Source organism: Plecotus auritus (genome assembly GCF_963455305.1).
Source record: "Plecotus auritus genome assembly, chromosome: 1".
NCBI lineage: Eukaryota > Metazoa > Chordata > Mammalia > Chiroptera > Vespertilionidae > Plecotus > Plecotus auritus.
Window position 1 is genome coordinate 112,042,845 of NC_137770.1, and position 24,703 is coordinate 112,067,547.

The 24,703-nt window shown below is 42.1% G+C and overlaps 1 protein-coding gene across 10 annotated transcripts in view; it reads left to right on the top strand.

The window, feature by feature from the left end:
- Nucleotides 1-13,055: 13,055 nt before the first annotated feature.
- CREM (cAMP responsive element modulator) overlaps nt 13,056-24,703 on the top strand; it is a 96,913-nt gene continuing 85,265 nt past the window's right edge. For 5 of the 10 annotated variants that reach the window (XM_080665194.1, XM_080665199.1, XM_080665203.1 and 2 more), the window contains exon 1: nt 13,060-13,272. The gene's annotated coding sequence lies outside the window, so the exon portion shown is untranslated. Of the gene's footprint in view, nt 13,273-24,703 lie in introns of all 10 variants that reach the window. The other 5 variants (XM_080665196.1, XM_080665198.1, XM_080665183.1 and 2 more) reach the window with 5 other exon arrangements.

Here is a 24,703-nt window from a genome sequence, read left to right on the forward strand (position 1 = left end):
AAAATAATTATGTTATATTAATCAGGTATTTAATAAAAAAAACCATCTTTTAATCAGAGGAACTGAAGTTTGCTGGCCTATATTTCTGTCTAATACACTTTAAGATATAATCTTTTGGTAAAATCAAGTTTGACAACCTTCCTAGGGTTTGAATTTTAAGAAAAAAATTTTTTTGTGTGTTTTTTTACCTAGAGTTGGCTGTAGGTGGTTCCAATAGGCCTGTGAATGCCTCAAGATCTTCCTACAAAGGAAACTAGGGACCAATTTCTTAAGAACTGTGTACTGGGTATCTCTTCTACTTTAATCTCTCTCAGGTTAGAAGGCCTCCTGACCCAAGGCCCTCTTGAGTTCCTGGTTTATCGCCATCGACCGGAAGACTACGTTTGTTCTAATCAAGATTTGGAAGGGAAGCAAGTTGGAACCCTCCTGGGAAGGACCTTACCTGTCTTGCTTACCACAGAGACTGCTGTTCGGACTGCAGAGCGAGGTTGGACCCATCACACACGGGTTAAGGGCAGACACACCTCAACTTGGACAGCCATACCAGGACATGTCCCCTTGAAACTGACGCTAAAAACTGTGAGCTGTCTTAATAACCATCATGTACTGGGCTCTATTTGCTTAAGGAATCTGGCAAATTGCAGGGGCTTACAATGTGGGCTGGAGAAAGGTGTACAATCTGGATCATGCTTACCCAGTTAAGTTATTGGTTATAGATAACTTGAATGACTTGGATATTTCAGCCTTTAGGTCAAAAGATTGGCTAGGACTAGATTTAGAAGTAGATGTCACAGGGCAAGATCCCCTAGGCCAGTGGTCGGCAAACTGCTCTGTTGACTAATGAGTTTGCCGACCACTGCCCTAGGCCACTGCCACCACCATGCAAATAGAAGTAGGATATAAGGGAACAAATGCCTGGGTGGAATGGATTAAATATTCTGTACACACCCTGAATAAAAGCGACTGTTACACTTGCGTGGCAGGAAGGCTAGAGGCCCAAGTGGTCCCATTCCCATTCAGATGGACCTCAGACAGTAACAAGATGGAATGTGTGCTTGCCTTGTACCAGGAGGAAACCACCTGGGGAAATGCTTCCTGTAAGACTCTTGCCCTGTTGTTCCCATCCAACAGAGGTAAAGATCTAGGACTCCTCCCACCCCCCAAAAAACAATCCGGCCCATCCTCCAATGTAAACTATACCTCCTGCCTCTCAAGATGGGGAAACAGTGCTCAGAGTTTATGAGAAATGTATCTGTATGGGTAAATGGCCGAGTATCCTCAGAAGCCCATCGTGCTGCACTGTCGATACCCCATGCCGATGTCTGGTGGTGTCATGGGGGATTCTGACTTGTGGCCTTGCCCAGCAGTTGGAGTGGACCTTGCACTCTGATACAATTGGCTATCCCTTTCACGTTGGCATATCATAAACCTTTTTCAATGGACAGACAGACAAGGAAGAGGAGAGTCCAGGGGGCTCCTTTGATCCCCATATACACACAGATCCCATTGAGGTTCCAGGGGGAGTGCCAAGGAATTTAAGGCTAGAAATCAGATTGCTGCAGGGTTTGAGTCTGTCCTGTGCTGGTGGCCCACTGTGAACAAGAATGTGGTGGATTAATTATATTTTCTAGAACCAGCAAAGGCTTAACTATGCTCAAGATGAAGTTAAAGGGATATGAACAGCTAGATGCCAGCAGCAGGATGACCTGGGAGAGTAGGTTGGCCTTGGATACAATTCTGACAGAAAAAGGAGGAAGATGTGTAATGTTGGGGCCATTGCTCCACATTCATCCCTGACAACACCACAGACCGACTATCACTGAGCCTAAGGCAGTGGTCAGCAAACTCATTAGTCAACAGAGCCGCAGTTTGCCGACCACTGGCCTAAGGCATCAGCAGCTTTAGTGACGAGTGAGCTGGAGCCTGGGATTGAGGGTCCTTTCTCTGATGCACTAGAGCAATGGTGTCCACTTCACCCCTTTGATTAGGAGCTACAGTGATGGGATGTCACATCATCCCATGTCTTATCCAAGGGTTAATTGAAACTGCATTGACCAAACAGCAAATTAGTCTTCTCCAAGACTCTGCAGAGCAGGAAAGTCAATGCATGTCAGCCAAGTTTGAAGAAAAGAGTTTAAATAAAGAAAAGGAGGGAATTGTGAGAATAAACAAGTCATCTTTTCTGTCAAAGAACAGTTTAAACAGCTGCCATTTTAAACTGTGTGACTTGGCAGCCACCATGTTGGCCACATGGCTTGCAGTTCCCCTGGGGGCTGCCATCTTAAAACAGCAAAGGCCAACCCCTCCCTTTGGATTAGCCAATCACGAAAGACTGTGCACCTGAGCTCCAATCAAGAGCAAGGGACAGGTCACGTGCGTCAGGGGTTATAAATCCCGAGCAGACCATGTGTGAGCACCCTTCTGTGTAAAAGTAAAGATGTTTGCCTTGCTGCCTGGCTCCCAAGTATGTTTTGTGTTCTACCAGGACCCCTGACTTGGGGGGCTCCCCTTATTTCCAACAGAAAATATATCTTGATTTGGATATTAGAACCTTCTAAGAAGCATAGAAAAAAATTATTCTAAAAAAAAGGGAAATTAATAAGAAATGTTAATTTCCTGTTGAAACTATTCTGAAGCTAATAAATGCCTACACCCCATTTCCTCTTCCTTTCTGATCTTCCTTGTCCGGACTTGCCCTTTTGATAACTGGAATAGTGAGCTGAGGGTTTTTCCTGGGGTTGTGTCTCGCGATGCTGAAGAATAAGCTCCACAGACCAGATGATTTAGGCAAAAGTGTGGAAAATTTATTACAAGCAGATTCAGACTTCCTTCATGGAGAAGGGGGCCCAATAATGGGCTGCCCGTTAAAACCTTGTAGTTCAGGGCACCACAAGCCTGCTCTATATCTATCTGTGTCATCACTTGACTGATTCTCTCAATTGTTCTTGCCCAGCAACAGACCTGAACTTTCCCTGTTTCTATGTGTTCTTTCTCTGTTCCTATGCTGAACTTTCTGTTTCTCTGTGTCAGTACATGTTATTGTCATAGGCCCTCCCTTGGTTTCCCATGCCTCCCACTTGAGTTCAGAAACATTCTATTATTTCTTCATGGGTGGTTCCTGTGATTAGGCTGCTCAAACTGCCATGTCTGCCCCTGCCTATGTTCCACCTGTCTTTGTTTCCCACTGGACCCCTGCCCTATCTGCCTGCATTTCAAGTTAACCCTCTCACTTTCCTCTCCCTTCTTCCTTCCCCTTCCGTCTCCTCTACTACCACTGGCTAGAAGGAAAATGAGGATAGGAAGTCTAACAGCTCCCTTTGGGAAAAGCTAGTCTCAGCTAGAGAGGAACTAGCAATTGTTCCCGACTTTATCCGGGACCCTGATGGATTCACAAAAATTTAACTGTTAGAACATGTAATCGTGGCTATTCTAACCTATTCCAATTAATACACCTACTGGTTTCTGAGAGCAAGGCAACAATTACTAAATAAGGTCTTCTGTGAAACTGTAGAGGAGTCTTTTTTTTTTTTAATATATTTTATTGATATTTTACAGAGAGGAAGGGAGAGGGATAGAGAGCTAGAAACATCAATGAGAGAGAAACATCGATCAGCCGCCTCCTGCACACCTCCCACCGGGGATGTGCCCGCAACCAAGGTACATGCCCTTGACCGGAACCAAACCCGAGACCCTTCAGTCCGCAGGCCGACGCTCCATCCACTGAGCCAAACCAGTCTCGGCGTAGAGGAGTCTTTTGCTGTAAAAAGCCAGGTCACCATAAGAAAGACTGTTTAAAAAAAACAAAACACCTGAAGTGTGATTTACAAAGAGAAAACAGAAGCAAACATAGGGCTGATTCAAGACTATGAGAGGGAATTTCCCTTCTCCTTACTAATATTTTAGGAGAAACTGAAATAATCATAAAAGGGGAAGTTAATAAGGACCTTGTAGATACTGGGGCTACTTTATCAGTTATTAACCTTACCAATCTTAGTTTCCCTCTCTCTCTGAGTAAAGCTTCTGTACAAATGGTAGGGGTATCTAATAACCAATGGCTGTTTTAAAATCAGAGCATGTCCCCTTTCAACCAGGGCATGTTAAGGGGCAACATATATTTTACTGGTCAAATTGGCCCCAATTCACCTGATAGGGAAAGCTTTTTATAATCAGTGATGCCCACATTTTTTTTTTCCAGAAGGGTAATATGTATTAAAGAATTAAATGAACCAGATACTAAACCAAAAAGGGAAAATGATTTTAAATGAAACTGATCTTGAAACTAACCAAACATTTGCTAACCATCTTTTCTTCATTATTAACTTCCATGAGAGTCTGAGAAGGCTTAATAGAGGACCTGCCCTACTCAGAATGGCCCAAATATCCCAGAGACTTATAGAGATGCCTAATTATTGGCTTGCAACATATGCCTATGTAGATGGGGAACCAGGCCACAGGGCCTTGAGAGTCTTCTTTTCTTTTGGGGTACAAACTCTTCAACTGGTAGAAATTTGACTAGAGTTCCTCAAGAAAAAAGGCTAACCTTTTGCAATATAGCTTGGCCCCACTAAAGTGGAAAATGGAGAGTTTTGGCCAATTAATGGCACCATTAAGTGTGGTGCTACCCTGTAGCTAACCTCGTTTGCACATTCCCAGGGAAGTGAATGGAGAATGAGGCTTTCTTAGATCAGTGTGTCTTTTCCATACAGGCAAGCTGTTATGAGTCAGAAATGGCATTCAGCTATATACTACCTGTAAACTAGATCTCTCTGTAATTGCTACAGAGCCTCAGAGAAAAAATATACTCAAATAGAAAGAAATATTTCAAAATGGGTGAATTTGTTAGTCCTTCGCCAACATCTGCCAATACTTGAGGAATTAAAAAGTACTGTCCTTGTTTTACAATGCAGTTTTTACAGGGTCAGAGGTGTGTGACTCAGAATATCAAAGCCCACTGAATCCTCCCTTTAACATTCCCTGAAACCCCCTATTCAGCTCAAAATGCTATAATTGGCTTTCTTAAACTAAAGTCCCAGGACCTTTGAGATGTGAATACCGGGTACTCTGATCTGGGCCATTTAAAAAATACAAATCTCTGGAAGATAGCTACCTAAACAAATCACTTTTGACTTATTTCCAGTATTCCTTTCTAAATTAGTAAATTTTAATTAAGGTTATTGAATTTATGGATATCCTATATAATAAAGAGCTAATATGCAAATGGTTGTCACACCATAAAGGCTCAGACACTCAACACTGGGGAGAAAAGAATGGAGACCAGCCAGGCACAAATGAGCTCGCCAGAGAGGAATGGGGACCAGCCAGGGTGTGGCCCAGGAGAGGGACAAGCCACCCACCCCACAGTGCCAGGCACCAACGGCTGCGCCTGCAGCTGCAGCCTGGGAAATGCTGCCCGCCCACAGTCCCCTGTGGCTGCGGCTGGCCCTGGTCCCAGGTGCCTGTAACTGGCTAGAGGAGGGAATCCTGGGTCCTGGGTGCGGGGTGAGGCAGAGGCAGTTAGGGCTATCAGGCCAGCAGGGGAACAGTTAGGGGTGAATAGGCAGGCAGGCAGAGGGGTTAGGGGCAATCAGACAGGCAGGCGAGCAGTTAGGAGCCAGCGGTCCTGGATTGCGAGAGGCAGTCGGACATCCCCTGAGGGGTCCCAGATTGGAGAGGGTGCAGACCGGGCTGAGGGACCCCTGCCCCCCATGCACAAATTTTGTGCACCAGGCCTCTAGTTTTAAAATAACATGAAATACTGAAACATTGCTTGCTTAAATAAGTCTTTAAATTCACTTGCTTTTGTCTTTATTGCCAAAGTCTGTAAAATGGATTTGGGTTTTTGATAGAATGTCTGGTGCTTGAAGGTGTGTTTCTTGAAAGTGAGAGTGTGTTTAAAATGTGTTCATAAACATCAATCTAAGGAATACTGGTCACTTAGTTTATTTTGGTTATTATTGGAAATTGAGGCTTCTAAGAGCTAAAAGTTCAAATTAAGTTGGGAGAAATTATATGTTGTGAAAATAGGATGCATGAGGTATGGAAATTCATTTTTGAGGAAAAAATTCAGGCGTTTTCTCTGAAAAATTAGTAATTCGAATTATGCTATGGTCTTTATGTGTATGGTCTTTATCTGATATGTTTTTGTCTATGTATTATGTGTGGTAAATTTTCAGCCTCCAGATGGCATTACTAGGATATAATCTTTTATTGGCCTAATTAAAAAAAATTAAATACCTTTGTAAGTTAAGCAGAATTCTGTGGTCTGGATAAAATTTTTAATATTAAAACAGATTTAAGTTTGATTAATTTAGAGTTGTTACCATAAAATATGTTTTCCCTAGATTTGCTAAGAGCTTATGATATAATCTTTGGTTAAGTATATTTGACAATATTTCCAAAGTTTAAATTTTAAGACTTTTTAACCGAGAGATGACTTTGAGTTATTCTAATGGGCCCTCGGATAACTCAAGGATTTATTCTCTCTTCTTAAGAGAAATATGTTTAAACTAAATTAGGCTAATTTAATATATTTGAAATTACGTGGGAAGCTTTGTCAAATAAAAATGAATAATAACTATGTTCTATTTATATACATATATTTTGTTAAAATGAATGTTATAGAAATTTCAGTCTGCTTCAAAAAGGAACTTGCAAAGATTCAGAACCAAGTTCAAACAGGAAACTCTCAGGGGTAGCAGGTGTCCAATCAGGGACACCAGGCAAGCTAAAAGTGATTCCTTATTGGGGGGGGGGGGGGGGCATCTGCCAGTGATACTCTGGGTGTTTGTGTTTCACATATTGAGGGTTTCAATGCTCAACACACACACCCCTTGCAATAAGCCATGTGACACATTTTAAAATCTTACATATTGTTTGTTCTTTATATGCTGAAATTATGTATTGAATCTAAATATATACAGATTTTATATTACTCTCTATGTCATTTTACAGTAATTATCATTTACCAAGAAATTGTTGTCTTGGAATGTTATATCTTGTAGGAAAGCAGTTTTTTTTTTAATTAATTGCATTATAATAAAATCTATAACCATGCCACATTTAAGTTTTGTCATTCATGGATAGTCATTGCTTTACTCTGATGCATTTGCAGATATATCTTTAGAAAAATCCATGAAAAGGACTCTGACTTACTCTAATTTGCAGGCTTCTAAGCAGGTCATATCTTTGAACTAGATGAAGATTTATAGAACTTCAAGGAATAACTCTGTTAAAAAAAATACTGGCAAATAATCAGGATAAACAAAAGTAGTTATGGGACTAACTGAATTGAGAATAATTATTCTTATGACTCCTTTAAAAATATTGTTGATTTTAAATCTTTTGTTTCCCAAATATAAGGAAAACTAAAAGGCAGACATTCTGCATTATAGGAACTGGTAAACTAGTAACATTCATTTCACAGTACTCCCAGGAGACAAAGATTCAAAGCCCACAACAACCAGGAGATTTTTGACCATTGGGAAATACATTAATTAAAGACTCTCTCCAACCATGTTAAAGGAACCTTACCTTATTAGGTACCTAACCAGGAATGGACATCTGACCCTGTTTCTTACACTTGCTTTCATCTCAAGGATGAGAAGCCGTTGACTACCGAGGAGATAGACAGTTATCCCAAGACATCAACAAGGCCTGTATGCTCACAAATTGATGCTGCTCAAACCTTGTTCTTATATTACCTAATTATTATTAAATGAATGAACATAAAATAATTTTAATATTATCCTCCTTATGGTTTCCTAGTGGAAACAATATCTGTCTCCCCAGACCTCTACCTTTTATTAGACAAAAAAAAAATTTTTTTTAACTTGAGTAGCAGCTAATCTTTCCCACCTACTAGACAATGATATTCTGATTATCAGCTATGATAATGAAGTTAATGTTTTGCCACACACTGGTGGTCTTCTACTATCAATATAAGCTTTGGTACACTTTTAAGGCTATATCTATTATAAAGGACCTATCTTGGACAAAAACTTCCCTAATAATTCCCCTGGTAGAATTATATATGGATCTAATCTAAGAGGAGTATTTTAGATGAGTATTGTCTAAATATAGGAATGGATGAAATTAACTGCCCAGAAGAAAAATTAGAACTTCTGGATAATAGTAGATACTTGTTCCCCTCTGACCCTTCCTTATCTAGTATTAGACATTTTCTGTTCCTAATTGGTGTTACTGGTGTAATATGGTTACTTTTGTTCTGGGTAAGTAAATGTTATATTAGATGCAGAAAAACCAAACTTAACACAAACAGCAAAAAGACTTGAATAAAGATGGCTCAAAAATGAGAAATGATCTAGAATACTTTTTAACAAGGATCTATAGGATCTGACTGTCTCTCATTTACCTGCCTTTTATTTTGAATAATAATTCTACTTTTGAATGCCATCTAAGGTTATGGTCTTGCCCTATCCCCAGTGGTCCACCCTGTTCAGCAAGACAAATGCTGACACTGAGACTTCCTAGGAATGAGCCTTCTTAGCATCGTGGGACTCCATTATCCAACCAAAAAGCTGGTCATCAATGCATCCTTTGGATTTATTTATGATCAAAAGGGGAAGTGTGGATGAAAATAAGGCCACATGCTAACCTGATTAGTTCAGGGAAGGCCTGCATTGGCAGTATTGCAAACTCAAAGACCTAATGTAACCACAAAGGATGGTCTAAAATTAAACTGTAATTAAAGCAGTTATGGTGGGTAGTCACGTCCTAGGCCATTACCTTCCCTAACAGGGTCAATCTTTACCTTAACTGAGCTTATTGTCTTTTTGCACCTAAGATAACATATCCTTGAAATGTCAGGTTAACTTGTAACTGCCCTTTTTTCTGGACCCCTCAGGGCACAACGTAAATGCCCTGAGCACCAGAACAGATACCACAAATTCCTTCATTATTGTTGTTATCATAATTGTTGACTATTAACTATCCTGTACCCACCTAAGTAAAATAAGTATGTGTCTATCATTTCACTTTTTATCCAATCCCAGAGGCTTCCCAGCTTTGCTTTCTCCCGCCTTTCTAATCTATCACCAATGAATTTCATGTAACCCACCTATGTCTCCTCTTCTGATTGCAATGTATAAAAATAGGTGAAAAACCGCCATTCTCTGGAGCAAGGATCCCCAACCAGTGGTCCACGGATCACTGGTGGTCCGTGAGGTCCGAAAGGTTGGCAACCACTGCTCTGGTGCATTATACCAATCCATTGAGATTCTGCTTCCTGGCAATTGTTGACAGTTTGGCTCAAATAAACTCACAAAAACTCTTTACAGGTTTGAATGTTTTTACGTTAACATTACTTGGTGTAGTCGGCATGATTCCAAAGAAGCTCACCCAGGACCAACCTGTGGACCCAGACTTGGTGCTAGGATCCAGCAAGGAGCCCATTGAGCCTGCCGGTACCCTGCCTATTGGGTGAACTTGGGTGAATTATCTCTTGGATCCAGATTCTTCCTTGCTTTTGGTAGAAGGTCTGACTTTATTTGAGCTGTATTTTAAAATCCTCAAGGTGGGACTAAAGTTAAGGGTTGACAGAACCCAGGCTATAAGGTGAGACTGGAGAAAAAAAATGGGTGGCTGGTTTTGATTTTGGCTTTTCAATTGGGATTGTTTTCTGAGAGTCTGAGCAAAAAACGTTCGCTGTATAAATGAGAGCTGAACTCATTCAACTCCGAAGATAAAGGGGCATATCCTCCCTCCAGTCTGATTTTTGGGTATTCTGAGGTGACTAAGAATCTTTGTAGAAGTGTCAGATGTGGATGGGTAAGATTTTAGCAGGAAGGTATAGAAAATTAGTGAGAAAATGGAGTGAAAAAGAATGGAAAATGTAATCTAGGGCTAAGGATGCAGGACTGAGTATTCTCAGAAATACATTTTTAACAATAAAAACTCAACTTTTCTTTCTTGTTTGTAACATCTGGGGTTTTGCATGGCTTTTTTTGTGGTTTGCAAACTCTAAGATGCTTGAATAAATTTTTATCATTTATTTCTAGCAAAACCTCCAGACTCTTTTGAGTTTGTTTGACAAGTTGCTGATCATAATGTTAAGGTAAAAACATTCAAACCTGGAAAGAATTTTTGTGAGTTTATTTGAGCCAAACTGTTGACAATTGCCAGGAAGCAGAATCTCAACTAATTGAGATAGTGCTCCAGAGAATGGTGGGTTTCATCTATTTTTATACATTGCAATCAGAGATGTAGGTGGGTTACATGAAATCCATTGGTGATAGATAAACAGGGAGGAAGCAAAGGGGGAGGAAAACCTCTGGGATTGAATAAAGAGTAAAATGATAGACACATACTTAGTTTACTTAGATGGGTACAGGATAGTTAATAGTCAACAATTAACATGATAACCATAACAAAGAAGGAATTTGTGTTATCTGTTCTGGTGCTCAGGGCATTTGGTTGTGCCCTGAGGGGTCCAGAAAAAAAGGGCAGTTACAAGTTAACCTGACATTTCAAGGATATGTTATCTTAGATGCAAAAAGACAATAAGCTCAGTTAAGGTAAAGATTGATCTTGTTAGGGAAGATAATGGCCTAGGACGTGACTACCTACCATAACTGCTTTCATTTTAGACCATCCTTTGTGGTTACATTAGGTCTTTGAGTTTGCAATACTGCCATGCAGGCCTTCCCTGAGCTTGTCAGGTTAGCATGTGGCCCCTTTTGTCCACAATACAAAATGAGAATACTCTATAAACATACTGTTAGGGCAGAAATAGAATACTGGGGACTAGCTATAATTATTCCAGTAATAAAAGCCCAATATGCAAATAGACTGAACGGCAGAACAACCAGTCGCTATGACGTGCACTGACCACCATGGGGCAGACGCTCAATGCAGGAGCTGCCCCCTGGTAGTCAGTGCACTCCCACAGTGGGAGCGCTCAGCCAGAAGCCAGGCTCAGGGCGAGCGAGTGCAGCAGTGGTGGCGGGAGCCTCTCCCACCTCTGCGGCAGCGCTAAGGATGTCCGACTGGAAGTGGGCCTCAGCTGTCAGTTGGACATCCCCCGAGGGCTTCTGGACTGCAAGAGGGTGAAGGCTGGGCTGAGGGATCCCCCCTGAGTGCACAAATTTCATGCACTGGGCCTCTAGTCTATATAATAAAAGCCCAAGTGACCATTATGGTGGAACGACCAGAACAATTGGTCTCTATGATGTGCACTGACCACCAGGGGCAGACGCTCAATGCAAGAGCTGCCCCCTGGTGGTCAGTGCACTCCCATAGGGGAGTGGCCGCTCAGCCAGAAGCGGGTCTCATGGCTGGTGAGCGCAGCGGGGGTGGCAGGAGCCTCTCCTGCCTCCATGGCAGCGCTAAGGAGCAGTGAGCTGAGTGGTAAGGAGCAAGCAGGCAGGTGGTAAGGAGTGAGGGATCCTGGACTGCAAGAGGGATGTCTGCCTGCGGGCTTACAGACATCCCCTGAGGGGTGCTGGACTGGGAGAGGGCGCAGGCCGGGCTGAGGTACACCTCCCCCTCCCCCCCACCTGTGCACAAATTTCATGCACTGGGCCTCTAGTAAGAAATATTAATCATGCTGTTTAACATGATTGTTCTGTTCTGATTAGAGAAAGCACATTCTAACCTGGCTGAAAGTTGTATACCCTCGGACATGGGAGCTAACATCGGAATGCAGTCCATCGTCCTTTTCCAAGAACTGCCTGTCATTATGGAAAGATTTACAACCTTGTGGCTAAAACAATCTAGTCCTGGAGCTACCCATCCTTTGCAAATCCCCAGCCCCTACTGACTATTACCTGGTCCTGGAGGCACCGGCCCTCTGCAATCCCCCCAGCCTGCATTGCCTGTAACCTGTAACCATTGTACGTGCCTCCTTTCCCATGCGCGTATTTCTTACTTTCCCATGTGATCTTTGTCCCTCTACCCAATATAAGCAGCTGGCTTATAGGGAGGGACAGAGCAGATTTTTGTGGATGACCTGCTGCTCTATCATAATGCTGAGCATTATTGGACTAAACGCTCATGTATGATTTAACCCTGTCTCTGCTTAATTGGCTCAAGTAGTGACAGGCAGCCTGGACTCATTGATTGTCCAGTTACAATACTGCTCTTCTTTATCCCTGCTATATCATTTTAAAGTTTACTATAAATTTTACAGTAAGTGTAAACATTAGAAACCGAAAAATCAGTTATTGTCATTTCTTATTAAGTGCTTGGATTATTCGAAGGCCTTGACAGCAGTTTCAAGCATGACTTTTCTGATTTCATTTTTCCTGAATATAAAGAGGCTTACTTTTAGGCTAAAAGCACTGCGTTTTGAGGGCCTACTCTGCCTAAAGATAACTTAGTATGTTCTGAGTACACATATTAATAAATGGGTTCCTAGTTTACAAGTGCCTCATTTACAGTCCCAGGTTCCCAGTTGATGAAAACAAAACTCTCCTCCCTTACAGGCAGAGGGTTTTCCTTGCTACCACCGTCTTCCTCTCCACTGGCCCATCTCCAAGTGGGAACCATGGCTGTTTCTCAGCCACACGGATACACAGACAAGGCCACTACGGGGGTGGGTGGTGGGTGGTGGCGGTAGCTGACTGAGCATATGGGAGCGTTTCTCAGGAAGGCGCACGCTGTAGAGCTCTGGGAGAGAGGAGACTCTTCAGATTCCGCATTATGCGCGTCCTGGCAGCAGAGACCCATGACGCTCGCGGATCTCGGCTTGGGATTAGCAACCACCGACAGGTTTGTATTCAAGTGATTGGCTTTTGGGCACGCGCGGTGAAAGCTTCCGGTCCCCAGCCTCGCCCGCGACTCGGTCTTTCTCCTCAGTCCCACACTGGTCTCTCTCCTTGCTCCGCCCCCTTGCCAGGTCCTCCTCTCCACCCTGAGGCCCCGCCCCCTGACCGCTCCCCCTCTCCAGCCTGAGGCTCCGCCCCTTGGCGCTTCTCCCTACCCCGTTCCATTTAATTGTTGGATTGTCAGCGCCGCACTCCCGCAGGCGGCCGGCAGGGGGCGGAGTTCGAGCTTGGATTTTTCCGCCGGGCTTCCCCCGGGAGGCGGTCGCGGAGCTGGGATAGGGAGGGCGGGGCGCGCGCGCGCGCGCGGACGCAGTTCGTGCGGCTGCCGCGCTACTTCAGGTCGGGATCAGTGGGGAGACCGCGGCTGCCGCATCAGAGCTGACGTGGACGACGTGGGGCCGCCGCCGGCGCCGCGTTGCTGGTTTGCGGTCCCCACCTCCTCGCGTCCGTAAGCAGTGACGAGGCCGCTACGTAAATCCCTTCGCGGTGGGTAAGTGGCGCGCCGGTCCGGACTAGAGACCCAGGAGCTGGGACGCGGCGCCGGAGGCGGAGGCAGAAGGGAGGAGGCGGGGCCGAGCCCAGGCTGGGGCAGCGGGTGCGGGGCTGCGGGCTTTTCCGGAGGCCTCCCCGCCGGCCCGGCTTCCGGCCCCGGTCCGCTGCCCTCGTCCGCTCTCGTTCACCTCTGCGTTGGCGGTACAGCGGCCGGGAGCGTGGGGCTGCTCGCCTGCGGTCAGCCTGACCTCTTTGAACTTGGTACACGTTGGAAAAGCCTTTCTGGAAAAGCCTTCTTGCTCTGAGCGGTCCTCACTCTGAAAAGAAAGAGGAAGCAAGAAGTCAGGACGATGGTTTTGTCACAGCTGACCATGAGTAGCACCCGTGTCCCTGTTTTATGTGCTCGGTTGGCATATAAATTAACGTTAACCCGTTTCTTCACCGAAACTTGAATCTGAGGGACATCGCCTTTGACTCATTTTGAGCCCCAGACATGATCTGATGAGATAATGCGAAGAAAGAGCAAATCCGCCTTAAGTCGCGGTTTTTCTTACTGTTTACTTTTGATTTTTGTCTTTTTATGGCCAACTATAAGGCTCCCAGAACATGCTGAACAGGGAATAATCAGCTTGTTAACATAGCTCCCTATTCTACTGCTATTTCCAGTCTACCGGAGCCCTGAATTTGAAATCACCTACCTGTTTCTGCACTGTCAGTTTCCGGCCAGAAATTCTGACTTACAGGATCAGCCTGAAAGTCGGACTAAAACTGAGAGCCCCCTCCAACACTGCGGTTTACCTACGTAGCTTGCATAGAATTTTTTTTTTGCTTAATATGTGGGGCCTGGAAGAGTGGAGACACCTTCCCATGACATAAAAATCTAGGTGCACAGCGATAGAGGTGCAGTTTGAAAATTGTATTAGATTACGTTAATGACTCATGTTCTCTTTTAGGTGCCACAATTTTCTCTCAGTCTTTATACTCCTTTTGGGTGACAAGCTGCTTTCCTTTCATAAGTCAGAGTAGTCTTTAAACCTTTGACTTAAACTAACTTTTCTTTCTCCAAAAGAAGGCAAATTGCAAACAATGCGTTTTGACCAGTGAATACTATGTATTAAAAACTAATGTTTACGGAACTAGTACTTACTGATCCAAAGATAACTTTTAAAGAGATATTTAAATGGATGAGTAAACACTGAAAGCATTGTCATAGAAAGTGTTGATTATTACTTAAAACGTTTTTGGTGAATTTGTAAATAGATCAATGTTAAGCAAATGTTTTCCCAGTGACTTTCTGGTCAACCTGGAATTGTTTTGGTGAGTGTGAAGCTGTAATTACTCTGTTTTGTGTACATATTTTTGTAAGAGTATATGAATAAATTTTTATTGGATGTGGAAACGCAGAGGAGCTCTTTAATCGTTTTTGCATTGTCCTGGAAGGGTAATGAAATTTACATCTGATGAATTTAACAAAACTCCAGACTCCATAAATTACTCTAGTTTCCTACTGAGGCGGGTCATTCCATGATTAAAATATGAGATATTGTTTAGAGTCGTGGCCATTTCATAGAAAGTAGGGAAGAGTTTCAGATTATTAACATGTATGTATAAGGAATCCTGACTAAATCTTTACCAGTGTACACATATATTTCTCATTCTGACTTTTCCCCATCTTGATATTTTCTGCAAGTAAGTACACTCAAACCTCAGTTCTCAAAGGTCTCCCACCTCAAACAATTCAATTCTTGACCAAGTTGTTCATGAAAAAATGCCAGGTTAACTTTGGTTCTTGACCTGACAGCCCTTTCAGGCTGATGTATCAGCATGACAAAAAGCATCCCTCAGGCCGCAAAGGAGAGAATGTGCTACTATGAGGCAGTTTACAGCTAAACTGTGCCTTGTTAACATCTCAGGAAATTGTGCTGTGAAAACACACACACACACACACATTTTGCTTTTGTTTTTGGTGAAATGGATGATTAGCATAATTTTAAAACATAAAGAGGCCATCAAGAGTGCTAAAGTTGCTAAGGATGTGAAAGAAACAATGATAACAATGATCACAGGCAATTGAAGAGGTAAAAAAACTGTTGGTGATTTAGATAAACCAAAAGCAGTTAGCTGGTGTCAGCTTTTCTGAGGCAGTGATACATAAAAAAGTGAAGATGCTATCTCTGACTTCCTGAAAGACACCCTTGGACCCAGTGCAAAGTGTTTTGGTTAAGGCTAGTAGGGTAGTTTGATAAATTTAAGAAAATAAGTGTTTGTTTATAGACTGAACTGTACATTAGACATGTACTGTATATAAGAAAGGTTAAAAACAGAATCATTTAGGGGTCTGGAATGAATTAATTCAATTTACATTATTTCTAATGGGGAAACGATTATTCGGTTTTTGAACAAATTGCTTCTTGAATAGCCTCCCAGGAGGGATTAAGTTTGAAAACCGGGTTTCTACTGTATTGGGCCTAAAAATTAAGCCAGGTTTATTGCTGAAGTGGGTAAAAAAGCACTCAAATGTCCTGTTCCATTTAGATATAGACTTAAAGACAAAAACAAAAAACCTGAACAATGCAAACACTTAACACCTGAACCATTGATATTTGACATCAAGGAAATAAGCCTGAAATGTTGCCTTCTGTTAAGTATTTCTACTTTATTGAACTGATGGATTCCATATATAAAAGTCAACTTTGAGAAGAGTTATTGTGAATTGAATGTTTTTCAATATTGTTAATACAAATATATAGATTATAAAAATGTAGATTTCAGGGAAAGTGTTTCTCACCCGTTTCACATAGGTAGATATAAACATTTAAAATCACTTTGTTAATTTCCTTTTAAAGATTACATAAGGTATTTAAAATACTTTTTACCATAGGAACTTCTCAATAAACAGTGCTGTTATAACCTCATGGGTTTTCTTTCTTTTTTTTTTAATGCTCTAGGACAGTGGTTGGCAAACTGCGGCTCGCGAGCCGTGGTTTGCTGCTCTGTTGACTAATGAGTTTGCTGACCACTGGGTTAGGGGGAGAGAGAAACATTGACCTCAGAGAGACATCAAGTGGTTGCCTCCTGCACCCACCTGACTGAGGATGGGATCTAACAATGGAGGTATGTGTCCTTGACCAGGAATCAAATCCGTGACTCTTGGGTCCTCGGACCTACACTCTAACCACTGAACAAACTGGCTAGGGATGTTTTGTTTTGGTTTGGGTTTTTTTTGGTGAGAAATGTTTTAAGCAGGATTTTTTATGGTAGCCTTGGTTATGATGAAAGCTTCTGGTTCTGCAATTGGGGCAACTGTATCTTGCATAAAGACCAATGTTACTGTATATAGATGCATGACATAAAAAAAAACACCATTCAAACCTGTAAAGAATTTTTGTGTGTTTATTTGAGCCAAACTGTCAACAATTGCCTGGAAGCAGAATCTCAACTTACTGAGATAGTGCTCTGGAGAATGGCGGTTGGGTTACATGAAATCCATTGGTAATAGATCAGGGAGGTGGGAGAAAGCTAAGTGGGGAAACCTCTGGGATTGGATAAAAAGTAAAATGATAGCCACATGCTTCTTTTACATAGGTGGGTACAGGATAGCTAACAGTCAACAATTAACATGGTAACTAATAGTGAGGGAATTTGTGGTCTGTACACTGGTGCCATTTGTTGTACCCTGAGGAGTCCAGAGAAAGGGAAGTTACAAGTTATCCTAATATTCCACAGGTATGTTATCTTAGGTGCAAAAAGACAATAGGCTCAGTAAAGATTGAAATTGATCTTTGTCAGGGAAGATACTGACCTAGGACATGACTACCACTATAAACTGCTTTTTAATTAAAAGATTTTAATTTCAGACCATCCTTTGTGGTTACTTTAGGTCTCTTGAGTTTGCAAGGCCATTATGCAGGCCTTCCCTGAGTTAGGTTAGCATATGGCCCTTTTTCACCTACATGCTACTCTTAAAATTGCTGGAGGAGTTACATTTAACTTATTTAGGCATGTTTCTGCATCTAGGAAGATACCAGTAATGTTCAAATACATAAGATAGGATCAGTCTAGGTAAGTATAATAACATTGTAATTAGTTTCTGAACTTTAAGGTGACTCAAGTATCTTATCTACTCTTTCACAGCTTTACTGGTTAGTAGTCAATACAGTGGTACATAACGTATAGATAAATGTTCTGAAATGTACTTAAAATGCAGTAATGAAGCATGCCATTGAAACAAAATTCTACAATGACTCTAGTCCAGCAAATAGCTCTCCCAAGAGATTTTAAATTTTATTGCCCTTCATGAAGTTAGTGGTAGTGGTGGGGGGTGTTGTTGGGAGTGTAGACCAGGATTATTTTGAATTTATTTACTTTAAAAAATATGTTTTTATTGATTTCAGAGAGGAAGAGAGGGAGAGAGGTAAAAACATCAATGATGAGAATCATTGATCAGCTGCTACCCACACACCCCCTATTGGGGATTGAGCCTACAACCTAGGCATGTGTCCTGACCAGGAATTGAACTGTGACCTCCTGGTTTATAGGTCGACACTCAACCACTGAACTACACAGGCTGGGCTGAATTTATTTTTCATTTTCTCCTTTAGCTGCCCATTCTGGTATTGTTTGACTGTGAAAAAGCCAAAAGCAGGCACCAAGTGGGGAATGGATTGAAAAGAAAGAGATATAATCAAAGGAGGGGAAGTTGGTGGGTTACTTGAAATCCATTGGTGTTAGATTAGAAAGGCGGGAGGAAGCAAAGGAGGGGGGAAACTCTGGGATTGGATAAAGAGTAAAATGATAGACTAGACACAACCGTCAACAATTTACATGATAACAATAGTAATGAAGGAATTTGTGGTATCTGTCCTGGTGCCCAGGCACATTAGGTTGTACCCCAAGGGGTCCGGAAAAAGGGAAGTTACTACCCAGATATTTCAAGGATATGTTATCATAGATGCAAAAAGACAGATAGGCTCAGTTAAGGTAAAGGTTGATCTTGTCAGTGAAGATACCGGCCTAGGAAGTGACTACCCATCATAAACTGCTTTTTAATTAAAAAGTTTAATTTCAGACCATCCTTTCTGGTTACTTTAGATCTCTGAGTTTGCAAGGCTGTCATGCAGGCCTTCCCTGAGCTAGTCAGGTTAGCATGTGGCCCCTTTCATCCACAATAGAATAAAAGGAAAGATAGAAATTAGAGATATGCAAGAAAAAAACGGAAGGAAAAACAACAAAAAACAAAAGAACTTCTCACACACAAACACACCAAAAAGACAAAAAACAAAACCCAAACAAACTCACACACTCAAAGACCTTTGGGTCCACTATTTGTGGGGCTCTCTGGATTTTGTGCCAATGTTGTCCTAGGCTGGCATCTTTCCTGACAAGGTCAATTTTTACCTTAAAAAAATCTATATCTATATATCTATATATATGTGTATATATCTATATCTATATATATATATATATATATATCTATATATATATATATATATATATATATATATATATATATATATATATATATATTCATTGATTTGAGAGAGAAAGGGAGAGGGAGAGAGAGACAGAAACATCAATGATGAGAGATAATCATTGATTGGCTGCCTCCCACGTGCCCCTAATGGGGATCAAGCCTGCAACCCGTTCACGTGCCTGACCAGGAACCAGAAATTGAACCGTGACCTCCTGGTTCATTGGTTGACACTCAACTACTGAGCCACACCAGCCAGGTGGGAATACCAACCTTTTAAAGTGTGGACCAAAGAAGACAGAACAAAGGACTAGATAATCTAGAAGAAAAGGATTAAAGTGGTGCCATTAAGAGGTCAAGAAGAGAGAACCAGAGAGATGGCAGCATGAGAAAAACAGCCTAATGTTGTTGACCTTAAAGATGGATGAAGGGGCCAAGGAATACAGGCAGCCTAGAACCTAGCAAAGGCAAGGAAATGGATTCTCCCTTAGAGCCTCCAGAGAAACAGCCCTGCCAACACCTTGACTTAAGCCTAGTGAGACCCATTTCAGATTCCAACCTCCAGAATTGTAGGGTAATAAATTTGTGTTATTTTAAGACAATAACAACAAAAGGTTAAAGGAGGATGAAATTTGGAGAGCAGGAAATGCTGTAGGGATGTTAAGGAAGATAGGGACTGAGAAGTATACTTTAGATTTGGCAAGCAGGCAGTCATTCAATGATGAATTTTTAGTATTTGGGATGAAACAATTCCCTGATAAGCCTGAGTCAGGGTCAGGTTTACATGATGGTCATTATTCTGGTAATGCCATCCTGGTAACAGGAAGCTAGTACTTTCTTCAGTGCTGCTTGCCTAGGGGAATAGGAAATGAGTGGCTATTCCTGGACTTCACTGAATACCCTTTTCTACTTTTTAAATTCTGAATCATAAGAATATGTTACTTATTGAAAAATCAAACTAAAGAAAATGCTATTTCCAAGGAAAATATAGCAGTTATTCCCTGGCCGGTGTGGCTCAGTTGGATGGGTGTCAACTCATGTATTGGAAGGTTGCCAGTTCGATTCTCAGTCAGGGCATGTGCCCAGGTTGTGGGCTGCATTCCCAGGTAGGGGGCATGCCGGAGGTAGCCAATTGATGTTTCTCTCTCTCTCTCTCAAAATCAATAAAAATTCTTTAAAAAAATGCAGTTACTTCTTATATGGTGTCCTGATCATCATTATTATTCCAATAAAATCATTATTCTTTGTTTAATCATTTCTCTCCCTCATTAGATTGCAAGCTCCTGGAGAGCAGGGACATTTTATTATCTGATGCTAAGCACAAGGGCTTGATATATCATGGGTGCCGAATACTATTTTTTTTTTTTTAATCCTCACCCAAGGATATTTTCCCATTGATTTTTATATAGAGTGGAAGACAGAGAGAAATATCAATGTGAGAGAAACACATAGATTGGTTGCCTCCTGCACGTGCCCCAAGGAGGGCCTGGGCCAGGGAGGAGCCTGCAACCCAGGTACGGGCCCTTGACTGGAATTGAACCTGGGACCCTTCAGTCAGTGGGCTGATGCTCTATCCAGTGAGCCAAACCAGCGAGGGCCCGATAACTCTGTAATAAATAAGTGGTCCTTGCCACAACTTTTATGGAAGATGAAATATTCCCATGTAAAATGTCAGCATAATAAAATGGCAACAATTGAATCTAAAACTCAAAATAAATGAACAAGAAATCTAATGAGCAAAATAAATTGGTGAATAAAATAGGATCAGAGGCATGGTTTAATCTGAAGGAGTGGCACCATGTATGCTTTTTGATCATGTTGTAGGTAGTGTGGTTCATATGCCCTACCATCTATTGTCCCTGTACTGTAGTAGGGGGTAGGTATGGCAAAAATAACCATTGCTGTAGTGCCCTTAGTTAAGTGGGGCAAATTCAGTTTCAGAATTGACTGGGATGGCGTAAAACCACAATAGAGGGGACCACTCTGGAGGGAACTCTGAAGATACATGTCTGACTAAGCACCACTATTGCTGGATAGATGCCTAAAAGGTACTTCTGGATGTGCACATTTGTCTTTTGCAACCCTAAAATAAGGACCCCCAGATATCCTTTTATCTTTTTTCTTTGCTAATTTTACTTCATTCAGCACCCCAAAGGCATATTTTAAAAATATATTAGCCCTAGCTGGTTTGGCTCAGTGGATAGAGATTCAGCTGCGGACTGAAGGGTCCCGGGTTTGATTCCGGTCGAGGGCACATGCCTGGGTTGTGGGCTTGACCCCATTAGGGGACGTGCAGGAGGCAGCCAATCAGTGATTTTCTCTCATCATTGATGTTTCTATCTCTCTTTCCCTCTCCCTTCCTCTCTGAAATCAATAAAGATATATTTAAAAAATATATATTAGTAAAAAATGGGTTTAATTGCTAGAGTGTCTAAAACAGCTTTTTTAATAGGTTGAAGGAGATTTTAATTTTTTTTATTAAAAATATTGTGGCCCTGGCCGGTTTGGCTCAGTGGATAGAGCATCGGCCTGCGGACTCAGGGGTCCCGGGTTCGATTCCGGTCAAGGGCATGTACCTTGGTTGCGGGCGCATCCCCGGTGGGGGGTGTGCAGGAGGCAGCTGATTGATGTTTCTCTCTCATCAATGTTTCTGGCTCTCTGTCCCTCTCCCTTCCTCTCTGTGGAAAACCAATAAAATATATTAAAAAAAATATTGTGGATGGGCTGGAGGAGATTAATGGGGGGCAGGGGGAAGGGGACATATGTAATACTTTCAACAATAAAGATCGAAAAAAAAATTCTATTGTTGAGAGTTTTACAGATGTCTTCTTTTTTCCCCACCATTGTCCCCCCTCCAACCAGTTCCTGCCCCACCCCTGGCCTTCAGCACCCTACTGTCTGTGTCCAGTAAGCTTTGGTTAATCTCTTCCTGCCCTCCCCCCCACTTCCTTCCCTCTGAGATTTGTCAGTGTGTTCCATGCTTCTATGCCTCTGATTCTATTTTATTCACCAGTTTATTTTTTTCATTAGCTTTCTTGTTTGTTTATTTTGATTTTTAGACTCAATTATTGATAGATATGTATTTGTTGCCATTTTATTGTTGATATTTTTTTCTCTTCCTCCTTCTCTTCCTTCCTCCTCCTCCTCCTCTTCTTAAAGAATAACCTTCAACATTTCATATAATACTGGTTTGGTAGTGATGAACTCCTTTAGCTTTTTCTTATTTGTGACACTCTTTATCTGACCCTCAATTCTAAGTGAGAGCTTTGCTGGGTAGAATAAACTTGGTTGTAGGTCCTTACTATTCATCACTGAATATTTATGGCCTGCAAAGTTTCTGTTGAGAAATCAGCTGACAGTCATATGGGTGCTCCCTTGTAGGTAACTAACTGCTTTTTCTCTTGGTGCTTTTAAGATTCTCTCTTTGTCTTTAATCCGTGGCATTTTAATTATGATGTATCTTGGTGTGGGCTTCTTTGGGTTCCTCTTGTTTGGGACTCTCTGTGCTTCTTGGACTTGTAAGTCTACTTCTTTCACCAGGTTGGGGAAGTTTTCTGTCATTATTTCTTCATATAGATTTTCAATATCTTGCTCTCTCTCTTCTTCTTCTGGCAACCCCATAATGCAAATGTTGGTACGCTTGAAGTTGTCACGGAGGCTCCTTACACTATCTTCATATTTTTGTATTCTTTTTTCTTTTTACTCTTCTGATTTAGGTGTTTTTTGCTTCCTCATATTCCAAATTGTTGATTTGATTCTAGGAATCCTCTACTCTACTATTGAAACTGTGTAAACTATTCTTTATTTCAGTTATTGTATACTTAATTTCTGACTGGTCCTTTTTCATGTCTTTGACATTCTCTCTAAGATCCTTGAAAGTCTCATTAAGATCCTTGGGTAACCTTATAATCATTGTTTTGAACTCTGTATCCAGTAGTTTGCTTGCTTCCATTTCTTTAATTTGTGACATGTTTCTTTGTCTTTGCATTTTGACTGCTTCCCTGTGTTTGTTTCTATGTATTAGGTAGAGCTGCTATGTCTCCTGGAGTTGGTAGAGTGGCCTGTAGGGCCCAGTGGCTCAGCCTCCCCAGTCACCCGAGCCGGGCACTCTAGATGCACCCCGGTGTGGTCTGTGTGCATAGTTGTGTAGTTGAGCCTTGATTGCTGTTGATGTCACTGGGAGGAGTTGACCTTCAGGCCAATGGCTGTTTGGAATAGCTGTGACTACAGCGGGAGAGCTGCTCTGCAGGGAACACCCCTATGGAGCAGGACTTGCTTCAGTGGGGTTTTGGTGCTCACTGAGTCTGCCCCTTGAATATGTTGCTTATGGATGTGTAGAGTTGTACTCTGCTATGGTCTGAAGCTGTCCACCAAGTGCATTGGCTCTGGGGCCTCCAGGGAGATGCAAAGTTAGCCACTGCCTGGGGCCACACAGCAGGAACTACAGAGGGACCTGCAGTTTGCTATTTGTATTGAGCTTGGAGGTACCCAGGTGAATGACAAGGAGGCTGCTGGAATCCCTGGTGAAGCAAAGCAGGCTGGTGCTAGCTGGGTCTTGGGCCTTTTACTGATGGATTTGGGGCATGCTGTAACTTGTTGAGAGATTTCAGCAAAGTCTGAAGCCTGGGCCAGGACGGGCCATTCATATGGAAAAGCTGCTGCAAACAGCTTGGGTGGGGCTGCAAATTGGATGGGGCAGGGTCTCAGGGAATCCCCAAGGTGGAGCAAACAATGTGCTCCAGGCTGATGGAGCCTCAGATATGCCTGCCAGTCAGCCCTGCAACAGGGGAGGTCAAAGCACAGGAACAATGCCCCCTGTCTGGGAGAAAGCTGTCCGCAAGTTCCTGCCCCAATGCCAGACAATCCAGTTCCTCCCTGTATGTTTCTGGGTTTCCTGGTGCTGGAGGTCAGAAGAAGCCGGATTGTGTAAGTTTGAGCACAGGCTCTTTTAGAGGAACACCAAGGATTCCAGCAGCCTCCTTGTCACTCAGCAACAATCCCCACTGGTTTTTACTGCCTATAGTTTTGGGGACTTCTCTTCCCAGCTCTGGAACCTTGGTCTGGTGTGCAACTGGGACCCTTTGCTTCTCACAGGCAGCATCTGTAGCAGAGATAACCCGATTAAAAAAATAGCACATATGAGTATTGGACCAGTCCATTCTGCGCTTCCACCCCTCCTACCAGTCTCAATGTGTTTCTTCTCTAGTTGTAGGACTTCCATTCAGCCATCTTTCAAACAGTTCTGCATGATGGTTTTCCTGTATTTTAATTGTAATTTTGATGTGGTTGTAAAGGCGGCAAGTATAAGCATTTACCTATGCCGCTATCTTATTTCCTCTCGAAGGAGATTTTAAATAAACTTTAATATTTTGTTTGGAATTAAAATTCTTTGCCAAAACCCAGTTTCAGATTTAAGGTAAATGTAAAATGGTTGACAAATTTGTTGCAGTGGAGTGAAATTTAAGAAAATGATTTGTCCTGGCTGTATAGCTCATTTGGTTAGAGTGTCGTCCCAATACACCAAGATTGTAGGTTCGATTCCTGGTTAGGACACATACAAGAAAGAACCAATGAATGCATAAATAAGTGGAACAACAAATGGATGTTTCTCTCTCTTTCTCTCTATCCCTCTCTCACCCACCCTCCCTCCCTCTGTCTCTCCCTCTCTCACATCCTTCCTCTCTCTCTTTCTAAAAATCAATAAAGGGAAAAAAAGGAAAATGATTTATTCAGTTTATTAAGTGATTATTACCATTTAAACATAGCCCTGGCCAGGTTTTCTCAGTGGTTAGAGCGTTGGCCCAGGGACTGAAGGATCTCAGGTTGGATTCCATCTCTCCCCCTTCTCCCTCCTTTCCACTCTTTCTTTAAAGATTATTGGAAAATATATCCTCTGGTGAGGATTAAAAAAGTAAAAAATAAATAAAAATAGAGCTGATACCTATGCATAGTGCATAGT